The sequence below is a fragment of the Malus sylvestris genome, chromosome 11 (assembly GCF_916048215.2).
Source record: "Malus sylvestris chromosome 11, drMalSylv7.2, whole genome shotgun sequence".
Lineage (NCBI taxonomy): Eukaryota > Viridiplantae > Streptophyta > Magnoliopsida > Rosales > Rosaceae > Malus > Malus sylvestris.
The window spans coordinates 5,737,284-5,752,194 of NC_062270.1; the positions used below are offsets into that span (position 1 = coordinate 5,737,284).

The 14,911-nt window shown below is 32.9% G+C and overlaps 1 pseudogene; it reads left to right on the forward strand.

Annotated features, from left to right (window-relative positions):
• Nucleotides 1-8,922: 8,922 nt before the first annotated feature.
• LOC126589359 (protein LYK5-like) lies at nucleotides 8,923-10,485 on the forward strand (annotated as a pseudogene).
• Nucleotides 10,486-14,911: the final 4,426 nt, after the last annotated feature.

Below are 14,911 nucleotides of genomic sequence, written 5' to 3' on the forward strand. Positions count from 1 at the left end.
CCCTAATATTTTTTCGTGATTCTTCCCTCTACAAAATATGATCAGACTTGGATATGAACGAAGTCTTCTTAAGACACCCAAAAATCTACAAACTTCTTTTTCAATTTTTCTGTCTTCTATGGCCAAATCTTTATCTATTTTCTCTTCAAAGAAGACAACAAGTAATCAACAATTTTTTTTGTCTTCTCTTCATGGCCAATTTGGATTATTATTTGTTTTAGAGAACCCTAAAATCTATATAAATCCATGAACGTCTATAATTCCAAAAGTCTATACAAATCCATTAAAATTTATAGACTCCATGAAAGTTTATAATTCACAATTTGAAGGCCTATTGATTTTAACAATTGATCAAGTTAATTATTCGGACAGTAAGTGTGGAGTTGGAATCCAAAAGCATTCTCTCCGGATCTTTATGGTGAGGATCTTTGAGATCCGTAAATTTTCGTCCATCGTACATCTTACGATCAATTTTTATTAGATATTGCTTATATTTAATTTTATATCTAAAATAATTTTTAACCGCACGAGGTACGATAAAATGATATGATTCACGGATCTTCATAATTCTCACAAAGAGGATCCGGTTTCGAGTTGGTATTCCATTCTAACTAAAGATTCATGTGATTTCGGAGGATTCATCTCATAAAACAACGCATTGTCAGAACCAATAAAAAAAACTCAAATTTACATCCTTTCATCCAATAATAAATAACTTTATATTTATTCCTTCCTAATATTTTGAAACAGCTCACTCTACTAAACGAATATTTTATAATTTTTTGGCCACAGCTGTATGGATAGCTTAATGATAAGTGTCAAAATCGCAAAACATCGTAACATGATTAAATTAAATATAGAGAACTTTAACAAAAAAAAAAAGCTCTCGGTATTGTTCATTTTAACGAAAAATCACATTTTTACACTAAAAAGTCAATCATGATACTATTCACTTTACTCTTTATTTTGTTATTTTCGTTAAACTTAAAGTTTTCAAACATTTTCATTAGTTGTCCTTAAAATATAAACCCACAAACACCCAAACAAAATATTTAAATAAGCAATGTGATAGTCTAATCCACATCCATGGGTTTATTCATATTGGATTCCATACAAATCATTATTTTAATTTTTTGTTTATGAAGGAGAATAACAGACTAGTGGCAAGTTACAGTTATCCACTTCTTTCGGAATCGAAGAGGCTATGGGAAAATTTACTATGCATGTGGCCACAGTCAAGCAGATTCACCAGCTTGGAGCATGAACATGGGACCTCCCTCATTTTCTTTGTTTTATTAGGAAGTCGCAGTCCGCGCACTTACCATTAGACCACTTGTTGTGATTCATACAAATAATTATTTAATTGTGTGTTTTAGCTTCAATATGACTAGTTTAGTGAAGCTTAACACATAACATATAGCCACCGATAAGTGGTTTAGTAGTTAGGGACGGATTCTAGGCCAATTTTTAAAAAGCATGTTCTGGGTTCGATTATTGACCTATGTGAATTACATAATACCTCTTTGATTCTTCCTGTCTCTGAAAAAAATGAAATGCCATAGCAAATCCTCCAGCTGCTCATTTTTTTCCCTAAAAGAGAAAAAAAAAACACATATTATAGAACCATTAATTGCTTAAAATCGCCAATTAGTATTACGGTCTAGTAATATTCCTCTTCATATGTAAGTGAGAGGTCTTAAGTTTGATTTTCGCTAAAGACAAACGTAAACCACATTATTGCTAATTCATTGTGAGGTTAAACCCATCTCGTCTACTTACTGTAAAAAATATCGTTTCTTTAAATAATAATAATAATAATAATAATAAATAAAAAAGGGCTTACACTTATGTGAGTGAGAGTAGTCAATTTCAATCATCCTGGATTTGACTGACAATTAGCCATCACGATCTCATAGAGAAATTTTTAGTTGTGATGGGAATACAGATGATACATCACTTGTTTTTATGCAAGTGGTAAAAAAATTTAATTTTTAAGTTATTAACCTTTTAACACACATAACCCACCATTTCTATAGGGATAAATGGTATATCACTTCGTGTGACGACCATATTGAAAAATCTCTCAATCTCATGGTGTGTAGATTTTAATATTAGGTAGAAAGTCGATTAGCCTACTATTTTTAGTCCATGAAAAGTACGTGACTTCAAATTATTGTTGTCTGCATGAGAGTCGACCTTGAAGATAGAACAATCCAACACAACATTTCGCGTGCAGTGACGGATCTAGAATTCAAATTTTATGTAATTCTAATATTAAATACAATTTTTTTTTATAAAGAAACAAAGCGCGAAGAGCATAAAAAATAGTTTATTCAATGACACATTTAGTTGAACACGTGGTGGACTTATTGTCATTAGCCAAATCATGTTGAGTACGTGTTAACAAATATCAACATACGCCGAAGCAAACTAATGAGTGATATAAAGAGAATTTGTTGAGTGTTATCGACATACTATCGAGATATATATAGCAGACATTACATCAAACACTTGCACACAAAAGGGATTCATACCAAATACTCAAAGGATCCTCAAAAGATCTTCACATGTATATTTTCCAAACATTATGGTCTTGGAGCCACCTTGGTTTCAATATCCATCCATCCCTACTTGTGTGCAATAATAAATCTTTGGAGTCTCGTGAGCCACAAGCTCCTTGCATTTTCCAGATCTCTGAAAATGAAAGATCATTAGGTGGGAACCATAATTATCAAAATTAGGTATATCAATTTTCCTTGTCAAAATTCTGGTAATGTGGTATAAGTAGGAAAATAGTTAGACTTTGATATTTTGAAGTAAAAGGTCCTTAAATAAATTCTTTACGGTACCAAGTTTCAACTATCAGTTTAGGCACGTCCCATTGAATATAAGTTTTGACTCACCAAAGCAAACAAATTAGGTTCAAATTGGGCATCCTCCCATACTCCTCAATTGACATCAACATGCCCTCTAAAAGATTCAAATGTCATGCGAAAAATATTTCACTTCTCACTTGTCAAATGCATTGGTAGTCAGTTTTTTATGAATAGAGACATTGGCAGGGCTAAAACGTACATGCAACGAGTTGTATATTCTTTTGCATTTGTCTCTCTCTTCATGTAATAAGTAACGTGATAATCAAAATAGACGCAAGAGAATATATATCCCGTTCATAAGTCTATCTCTAGTTGGAAGTTGTATCCATTATTGAAGTACATTATCTTCTAATAGCATAAGATGCTAGAACATGATGTTACTTATCCAAAATAGAATGAAAAAGGAGATATGATGCTCTCTCTCTCTCTCTCTCTCTCTCTCAAGTTAAACCCAATGTTGACTAATATAGGAAGATGATCAACTCCAAATTAACATAATTGTCCTACAATTTGGTGTAAGATCCATAAGTTTGAAGTGAGATATCATCTTTACCTTAACAACCAAATACGATGGCTTTGTTCATATATCTTCTTGTCCAAAGTATGCCAAAAGAAATGGGTTCCAGCCGTACGATGTCACATTACATGATGGGAAGAAATGATAGTTAAAGCTCTTTTGGACTAAAAATATGAATGATTAAGAACCGTATATGGTCATCGTCTGCATGCCTTTGACTCCACAACCACCATATCTTCTTTGTTTGTTCCTCGCACCATTATTCAGTTCCAACCGTACATTGTCTTAATCATTGTTAGTACATACATTGCATGAGAACGAAATAGGAAAATAATTGGCTTATTAATCATTATGTATCAAGAGCAATTCTTGTTTCGAATAAATTACAATTTGACATGTATACGTATCACGGTCAATTTTGAAAGTATGCAAGTGGTATTGTAGCACAAAACCCCAAGTTTGGAAAGGCAGGTATTTTTGAACCCAAAACCACTGGGTATGAGAAGGGTCTAATCGCCGCACTACACTTTCTTTTGGGACAGTTGCTTGGAGTTTCGCACATATAGTTTCCAAAAATCCAAGATCAGGCTTCGTATTTGTGATGATTCCATATGTATAGGGGTGTGTTCAGTGTTTGTCAAACTAAATTTTTTCATGTAATTAACATCCACGATGCACGTAACGTCCCCTTAATGAGACGAGAATCGTCCAGAATTAATACAGTTGAAAAAAAAAAGAGTAACAATGAAAGAGAAAAAGGTACAAGCATATGTTTGGTATGCTTTCAACGTCAAGTATTTATAGTTCTGTCATACAATGTGTGTCCCCTCCCCCCAATTGTGATTTGGATTGAAATATGCTATTACCATGCTTGGCCATTGGAGATTGGTAGGTCAGTTGGCTTCTCCCTACTCATCTGGTCTTCCCCTTTCAAAGGACAAGCACACGAGAGGAAGATGATGTTGATCTTACAATAATACCCTCATACTCCCCATATAATTACTCTATGTGTCTCAATTCAATGGATTCTAAGGGTCATCATCATTCACTATCAAGCCCCACGTGCATATATCCGGCATAACTAAATTGATATTTTTGTTCTCATATTTTAGTGGACAAGAGGTAGGTTTTCTATCCACATCTTTCATGTTTGAAACTTCTCATTTTCTAAATTATTGTAATAATTTCGAACTCTCATTTTTCTCCTAATAATACTAAAATTTAAAAGAAAAAAAAAGTACCGACATGCCTTGCATATACTATCATTTGGTGATTAGTATTGAATTAGATCCGATAGCTCATAAAATTTAATGTAATTAAGGGCTCGTTTGGATGTACTTTTAAAATGATTGAAAGTGCTTTTAGAAAGAAAAAAAAAGTTTTTTGGTCCCAAAAGCACTTAAAGTGCTTTCTGCAAGAAGCACCAGTTACGTGCTTTTTCCAGGAAGCACTTTAAGTGATTTTCCATAATTTACTTGCATTTTTACTAAGAATTGGTTCCAAAAATATTTTCATCAAAAGCGCTTTCAGTCATTTTAAAGGCACATCCAAACGAGTTTTAAGACATGAGAAATTTTAGTTGAATTCATTTGTCTTGTCTTTACCCCAGCTTAAAAACTCATTTAATAAAATTCTAAATGTGCCCTGAAATAAATAGAAAGAAACTCAAAATAATTGGAATTTGTATATGCTCCAGCCAAACCCATCGGGAATGTTATAACCCATCAATAGAAAGAAATTCAAAATAATTGAAATTCTTTAAAATCAAATTCTAATTGAATACACTTAGAATGTTATAAACTTCCTTAAAATCCTAATTGAATATACCCAGATTTTTAAGGATTTTAATAAATTATCTTAAAATCCTGATTGAATACACATTGAATTTTAGATAATCATTTAAAATCCTGATTAAATACATCTAGATTCATCAAAAGAATTAAAATCCTTCAAAATCCCAATTGAATACACCCCTAAAAGAAAAGGTGGGACCCACACAAAGAGGATGTATTCAATTAGAAATTAAAGAGATGTTAATGAATTTATAAATCTATGAATTTTTATGGAGTTTAATTGATTTGTAGAAATTTCATGTAAAAATTTGATTTAATTCTCTCGAAATCTTATGGGAAGAGGGGAGATTTGTGGATGCTTAAAATACACTACAAAATCTCTCAAATACCCTCTAAATCCTCAACTTTTTGAAATTCTTTAAAATCAAATTCTAATTGAATATATCTTGAATGTTATAAACTTCTTTAAAATCCTAATTGAATACACCCAGATTTATAAGGATTTTAATAAATTATTTTAAAATCATGATTAAATACACATTGAATTTCAGAGAATCACTTAAAATCCTGATTGAATACTCCTAGATTCATTAAAAGAATTAAAATCCCTCAAAATCTTAATTTAATACACCCCCCAAAATTTTGGAATTCAATTCCAAAATTTGGATTCCTTAGATTAACATGGTATTTGGATTCCTGATTGCTTGGGCAATCAAAATGACACTTTTATTCCCTTTGTGCCCTCATTTATTTTTTTTTATTTTCAAGACTATCCTTTATAAACCCATTATCCCTAGTTTAATTATGCACAACTCCTTACTTTTTTTTATTTCCATGCTCATTCACATTATGCACAACTCCATGTTCATTCATATTATGCACAACTCCATGCATATGCCAAAGAGAAGAAACTACAACTTGAGCGAGAAAATTTAAATATTAAAGTAAATACTTAAATTTATAAAAAATAAATAAATAAACAAAAGTATTTTAGCGTGTCTATGAAATAAAAATAAAAAAAAAATTTCTTACTATTATATATTATATCAAATTTTATTAAAAAAAGTATATAAAATGTTTGATTTAGGACAAGGGAATTTTAGTAATCATACTGGTTTATATTCCGATTCTGCTGTATTAGTAAACAGTTTTATGAAATTAGTGTCATTTCTATTCCAATTCTAGAATTTTTAAGTAAACAACTTTAACAGGAATCCGATTCTGACTTCTCCTCATTCCAACTCCTCCTCAGTTCAATTCCTCCTATTTTCATTAGGGTTACATAAACGCGCCACAAGTGTTATTATTGACTTACTTTTAGAAGAATGCATGAATATAAGGCACTGAGAACTCTATGTAACACTTGGTTTTTATACCTTTTGATGAAATGAAACAAACTATTGTATCTTAAAAAAAAAAAATGTACATAAATGACCATCTCACTAGAAATAAAAAATGAGTAGGATTCTCTCACCTCTAAATTTCTTCCGCTTCTCTCGTTCTTTCCTCACTTTTTTTTTTTGGTCTTTCTCTCTTTATAAAAAATACGGAAACAAATTATTGAAAACATAATTGAATTGTATCATATTTGACTTTAGTTAAGGGAAAATTTATTTAAACCCATTTAACCTCTTTTTACACTCAACTTAAATTTTAAATGTTAATTGTCTATTTTACCCTATTGCATAATTACTATTAAGTATAAAATGAAATTAATAATAAAACTCAAATTTATCAATAAACCCAAACACTATAATTAGACCCTACGATCACTCTTTGTTTATTCTATGTTCATTCTGGCTAAAACCCTAATAGCTCTCATAGAGAAAAATAAGTTTTTTTACGGATGGATGGTGATTTTGAAGTTTTGAATTCTCCAACCAAGGTATGACTCAATTTATGAATTTTTTGTTCGTTTGATTTCAATTTTTTAGAGTGTAGAAGTTACTTTACTGTAATTTTTTTCAACAAATACAACGAAAGCATTCTACCTTCTGGCTAAAACAACAATGAAAGCATCCAACGATGAAAAATGTCTGGTGTGAAAGGACCCAGTAACTGGTTGAATTAGCAAACAACTAAGAGAAGTCACACTCTATGCTCCTTTTTTGCGATTCTAAAGCGAAAACCATGATTCATTTGCATTATCTTGCTTAGTTGTTTCCTCGATACTAGGACATAAGAATATAAGATTTTCAAATTTGTAAGCCAATTTGTGCTTGACTGCTAATATCCATTTTTTTTGTGGATTTAGAACCCAAAATATTTCTACATCGTTTTTTTGTGGCGTTTTCCCAGTTATGATCTCCAAAAGGACAACCTCATAACTATACACATCGCTTTTCGCAGTGATTTTTAGCATGCAAACATATTCTGCAGGTAACAAATTGAATTATCAGCTTTTGTGTTGTGGAAAACCATGCAAAGAACTTAGGTCTAAACACTTCAAATTTAGCTTCTAAAAATCAAATGGGTGTAAAAACATTGGGCTTTTAGATTCAAGGTCCAAAAACATAGAGTGTTTTTAGGAGTGACTCTAGTTATCTAATTATATGTTTTTATTTCTTTTATACTCCTTTTATATTTTCTAAAAATAATAAAAATCAATAAAAATCTTTTAATATTATGCATTTTTCAACTCCAAAATATCTAATTAATATCTATAAACAAAAAAAATTAATATACTACCATAAATCTATCTGCAAAACATTATACCCTAACTCAAGTAGCAAATATATAAATGTATATTATACCTATAAGTGAGATATGAAACTTAACTAAAAGATAGAAAAAAAAACATAATATACCTACAAGCAAGACACATTAATCTGTGACAGGTTGACTATGAAAAAGAATCTGTCATATAGGTAGATAAATACAATTAACCTATGATATAGGTTGATTATAAAAATTTAAAAAAAATATATAAATGGGTTAAACCTGGAGGAAGAACAAGAAATAACAATATATATATACAGAAATAATCAAAGAGATAATTAGGAAGAAATTTGATTTTTACAATAAGTTTTTTCTTTTAAAAGATAATTATTGATAATTAAATAATTAAATTTAAAGAATTGGACTTATTTTAATAAATTGGACCATTCCTATTATTGGCTCAAAAAATTGGAGTTATATCAAGTTTCCCCTAAAAACAAATCCACAAATTGAATTGAGTTTATGGGGTATATTAGATATTAAATTTGTATTTATATAAATATTAATAGTTTAGTTAAAAATTAAATGGATACAAAAAGTAATTTAAATATAGAAATAGATTAGATGAGTTTAAATAAAATTTTCCTTAGTTAATTGGAAGCATATAAAACAATTTCAAGGCCAATAACGCTACAACAAGTAACCTCTCCCCAGTGGACCCGTAGAGTGACAAGTGCAGTATACGTCGTCGTTTCCATTGCAAAAGCTGCCGCAGACCCCTAGGTCAGCCCAACGTGTCCAAATTCATTGCTTTCCAGTTTCCGGACTACTTCTATTGTGTGCTGTTTCCAGACCCTCGTCTTAAATTACGTGAAAGCCCCTCATTGGGAATTACGCGAAAGCCCTTTCCCATTTTCTCCATTACAGAAATGAAATTGACCACGCAATTAATTAAAGTTGAATATTAAGCTGAGCAGGCCCACCAGACCAGTGAAACTTTCGGACAAAAACGACACCATAAAATGTCGTATTTCCACCTAATTTGACCGTCTTTAGACCGTAGAATTCCAAGTTGCACATGCACAAATATGGACTGCTGATTCATGAAAGACCTATGATTATGATTGATTATGATTATGATTCCAGTAAATTGTCGAAGGTGGTACATTTCGTTTTCCAGTCCGTGATATGTTAAAAGATAGATATTTTCATCTTTATTATTTTATTCTTTTCAATACAAATGATATTTTACGTTAAAAGTCATTATTAGTTGGAAAAAATTTAAACCCAAAATGTCGTAGAATGGGAAAGAATACTCTAATTATAAGAGCAGTACGACTTACGTTAAAGATAAATATTTAAAAGGGAGAAAGCCAATTACTGTTTTGAAAGGGAGGATAAATAATTAATTATCTGTTTAAGGCTTTAAGCATAGGTTGATTTGTCGGCACCAATATTAAGGCTTTCAAATGGGAGAAAAAGCCAATTACTTTTAGCATAGTGGAAATGCCTTTAACCTTTTCCTTTGATATTGTTTTTGCAAAATGCATTACATCCTGTTCGTGGCCGTATAAGCCAATATGAAATTTACTTTCTTTTGAATCTTGCATGCCCAATTTGGCCATGTTATTTTTCATGTTATTTTAATAGGTTTGGTGAGGTTAAAGACAACATTTACTTACGTTTCTCTTTTCTATTTTATCCAGAATTTAATATAGACTAGAGCAGTTTAAAATATATATCATTCATCGAGCAGTTTAGAATATTTATCTCATTGTCCGGAAAATGAAAAGAACATTGAAGATTTTACTTCACTGGGGTGCATATGAGATTGCTTCTCATACTTGAACTTAAAAACTTTGATGACTTCCAATATACTGTTATTAGCAAACATTTTAACTACTTTGCATAGGGTATTTTAATTACTTTTGAAACATGATTAATATGTGATTATGTGCACAATTTTGAATTATAATTGACAAAATACTGGCTTTTCGGATTTTGAAGGCAAACCATGGCAATTTGGTGAAGCTAGAGGGTTTCTGCATAGACTCGGAGGATGATTGTTGCTATCTAATTTACTAATATATATGTCGAAAATGGTTCTCTTTATTCATGGCTGCATGAAAACAAGAATAAAAAATTGAGTTGGAAGACAAGGCTGCAAGTTGCTATCGACGTTGCAAACGGTCTCCAATACATTCACGAGCACACCAGGCCAAGGGTTGTGCACAAAGACATCAAGAGCAGCAATATTATCTTAGATTCGAACATGAGAGCCAAAATAGCCAATTTTGGGGCTAGCAAAAACTGGTTGCAATGCCATAACAATGCACATTGTTGGAACTCAAGGCTACATTGCACCAGAACGAAAATGGATGTTTTCTACTTTGGAGTGGTGTTATTAGAGCTCATTTCGAGGAAGGAGGCGATTGATGAAGATGGAAATGTTTTGTGTACATGTGCTGGTAGGATTTTGGAGGGAAATGAGGAAGAGAAGGCCAGGAAACTCAGGGAGTGGGTGGACAATGAACTTTTCTTGGAGTCATGCTCAATGGAGAGCAAACTGAATGTTGTGGCTGTTGCCATTACTTGTTTGCATAAAGATCCTTCAAAAAGGCGAACTATGGTGGATATGTAAGATGTAATATGAAAATCAACAAGTTACTAGGATCACATATAACAAATATAACTACAATAAACCAATCAAACAATTAAAAGGAAATAAACTTATCTTCCAAAGCAGAGGAAGAAGACGCCATGACTGCTAGGGTTTCCAAAGGAGTCTTCTACTTCCAGTACTTCAATAATATCTCTCTGCTATATGAATAGGGTTCAGTGTATCTGAGAGATTAAGCGTATGGAAGCAGGGATTTAACCATAGTATTTATATCATTAGGGTTTAATCACAGCCAACCTATTATTGGTTGTGAAAGTCAAACCCTAGCACTAAAGTGTTTAAGTCCCACCATGATACTATATCTTTGTAGGGAAATCCATCAGATTTCTTTAGGTCAATTGCAAAGGATAAGACTTCATAATCCTTATTTCATTAGGACTATCAGATTACTTAAGTTGTTAACAACTCAATAAACAAGTGGCCCACAAGATAAGTAATCCAATACATCATTCATTGTCATTCACAACCTTACATGATATTGTCTATGCCTTGTGTAAGAGTGATGATTTGTTTTTTGACATCTCCGATGATGGATCATCGGCTCCCCCAGTAAGAGCAAGATGAATCGCGAGGAACTCTTTTGGCTTTCATCCCATTTAGGGAAGGCAAATGTTAGAGTCGAAGTCTTGCCGTGAATGTGGGAGTAAGTGATAGTTTTACTCTTAAGAGCTATTGTCTAAATTTATTATGTACCTGTAAATAAATATTATGTATCTGGTATTTTCAGGCACATGTGTTTCTACTCGTTATATTTTTATTATGGTGAGTAAAATCTGTTAATTACTGCTCAAGTGGTAGGAAAAGAATCATTTGAATCAAAAACTCAAACTCAAGAAGAATGCGACCAACTAGCTATTAGTTTCGCTGTATTCTCTTCTGGGCTATTGAACTAGGTTTCAAGTTCAAAACACGTTTTTCAGGGATATAGAAAATAAAATTAGAAGGAAATAAAAAAAGCACTCAAGATCAAGAGATAGCCACATCAAGTTGGCAAGATCTTGCAAACTTAGCATTCAAAAGCTGAAACCCAGTTTTGCAATTCCATTACAATTAAAAAGCTGTAAAGATTTCAACCATAAACTAGAAAAATTTTAGGACGAGTTTGCAAAAAAGTGGTTGTAAGATGGGGGAGTTGAGCCGGACAGCACGCTAGGTAAAGGCATCATCATCTGTAGGATCTGGGCAGCTGTTGGCTGTTGAATCCCATTTAAACCGTGTGTTGACTTCTTTGTTGGTTTGCTACCCACTTTTAGAGAGGTGTCCTAATAACTCGAGTAGTATATGACATGCTTTGGAGCAGTCTCTCCATAAATGGGGGTAAGGCTAGCCGACATTCACCTCTTCCAGACCCTGCGTAAAGCGGGAGCCTTGTGCACTGGGTACGACAAAAAAAAAGTATATGACATGCTTGGTATGATCCCACGCTCCATAAATGGTTGTTTATGTACAAACTTTAGAGTAAATTGTAGCAATAGTCCCTGAACTTTAATCAAATTGGAGCAATGGTCCATCAACTAAAAATCCATTATCATTGGTCCCTCAACTTATCAAAATGTGTAGCTATAGTCATTTTCATCAATTTCTTCAAAATTTTGTCAAAATATGTTATGTTGGAATAACCATTTATATAATTAAGGTCCCTCAACTCATCAAAGTATGTAATTATGGTCATTTTCGTCAACTACGTAAAAAATTTTGTCAAAACGAGTTATGTTGGAAGGACCATTGCTACAATTGGGTTAAAATTAAGGGACCATTTCTCCAGTTGAATTAAAGTTGAAGGACCAAATGAAATGAATTTTTAGTTAAGGGACCATAGCTGTACGTTTTGATGAGTTGAAGGACCAAAGGTAATGAATTTTTAGTTGAGGGACCATTGCTCCAATTTGATTAAAGTTCAGGGACCATAGCTACAATTTACTCCAAACTTTAAATACCTTTGCCCACCTGACTCAAGCTCCATCAGTGTAAAATCATTTTAATGCTCTACTTAGTCACAAGTCCATGCAACTGAGCTCGACGATATTAATATTTAGTAGAACTTCTTATAAGCATCTGTTCTATGCTAAGCAAGTGCTTGCCGACTTGGGACTCCGTCCACTTAATTTGTAACTTATGAATCATGGCTGTCGCAGACTCGCACAGCGCAACATAACTTTGAACGAAGTCACGACTCACACCCTATAGTACAATGGCATTTGCAGGTATACCTGCCACACTTCTATTGTTTCTTGTTGCTTTTGTTTTTCATGGTCATTTTTGCTTTCATTAGTTATTAGCCTACTCTTCGCATGCACTTAACACTCATGTGAATAAAATCTTTCTATATAAAACATATATTTTTCAAAACATGTCGACATAAGAAAATTCACCATATGAATTAGTTAGAGCCAGTAGCGTAGGGTTTTATTTCTCTAATTTGAGTCTCTATGGATTTTACTATGGTCTAGATTTCTCTTCACTTGTAAGTGAGAGGTCTTAGGTTTAGTTCTAGCTACAGACAAATTTAAACTAAATTATTGCTAGCCCATTGTGAGGCTAAGTTCATCTCCCTCTCGTGTAATAATATCGTTTGTTCAAAAAAACTTTTTTTTATATTAGTGGGGAGGAATAGTGCGGGAAGGGAGCGAGACCAAGCCGAGCCACTAGGACAGTAAGCCCTTCCCACGCTTGCATTTTCCATTCGAAAATGGGAAAGGACCGCTTGTGCCGTGGAGGCGGGGTCCGGCTCCAGGAAAATCCCTAAATTAATAAATATTTATTTATCGATATGTTTATAACTTCTTCAAAATAATAATGTTTTAGCTCCAACATTATTCATTTATAGAGGATTTTTCCTATATTCACAATTTTAAAAAATATGAATTATCAAACGCTTATTTGTTTTGTTTTACAGCTAATTATTCTTTAAGCACAACATAATAAATTTGTGGTTTGCTACCCAAACATAGCTAGTGGGGTGCTCTACTCTTGAGAACCATAGAGTGTGCTTACTATAATACTCCAAATTAACGGTTGTGGCCTTTACCCACCTTGATGGATTCTACTCAGTGACTAGCCATTTTAATGTACCGCTTAGTTACAAATTTGCGCTATTGGACTTGACAGTATGAATGATTCTTGTAACTACTTATAAGCAGTCGAGTCAAGCAAATATATTTCGAAGTGGGAGTTTATCTGCTTAATTTGTCGAGCAAATGTATCTTTTTCTTGCTTCTTGTGTTGTCTTTGTTCTCCATGGTCACTTTGTCTTCATTAAGTGATCACTAGTCTCTTGCCACGCGTCACACATAGAATTAGTTTTTAAATAGTAGTATAGGAACTCCAAAGGGTTGATCTAGTGAAAACTTAAAAGTGAGCAAAGAGTTGGAGCTTTCAATTCGAATTTGAACTTCCACGTATGCATTCCTTGGGCCCATTTGCTCTGCTTTGACGTGTCGTTTGATTCGGGTGCAAAAAGTACGCTATCGTCTCTTGCGGTACTCGGGCTACATGGAAAGAGAAATTAGTATGTCACCAACCCTTTGACAACACGAAAAATCATAGTTCAACTATTTGACAACATGACAAACCAAAAGCTCTGCCCTCCTCTCTATCTATCCAAGGGATGGAAGGGGCTTTTGGGATGAAAAAACAAAAAACAATTGCAGGTTTCTTTTTTTGTTTTGAACAAATAATATTTCTTTTTTATGTATACCTTTGCTTTGCATTGAAAAAGAAAAAATCGATAAAAAAATGATATGATTCAACCTCAAACCTATTTGAATGTGGCGGATAACAGCGGAGTTCGAGAATTGATGTGTATTCGAATCATATGAGTTAGTAATCGACGATATGCTCATATTGGTGATATTATTGTGAGATACCTTCTACATTATGAAAAGAATAGTAGTATAGGTGTAGGACATGTCGATCCCCTCCATAAAATTTTCATGTTTCATCGGTAAAAATTGTTTATATAAAGTCAATTTATACTATTAAAAGTTATACTTGGATCCTTTTCCATCCAAGTGGGCATTCTAACTTTCTTGCACTATGTGGTTGGAATTTATTGAATTACTTCCACTACTGTTAAATTAGTTTTAGGATCCTTCATGATATCATAGCCTATTTGTGCGTTGTTTGTATCATACTTTATCAGTTTCAAAATTATCGAGTACCAATCAATTTTATACCTTCAGAGCCCCATTGAAGGATTTGTGTTGAGGCACTAGCCACACTACTGCCAAAGCACAATAGTTTCTCTCAAACCAGGCGGCCAATCACAAAACGACACATGTTAATATCAAAATTAAGCTTCTAGAGTCCCATGTCGACCTCGGACAAAAGTGTGCGCCTCTCCTCAACTATAAAAGAAGATCATTCTCCCACAACTAATGAATAATGA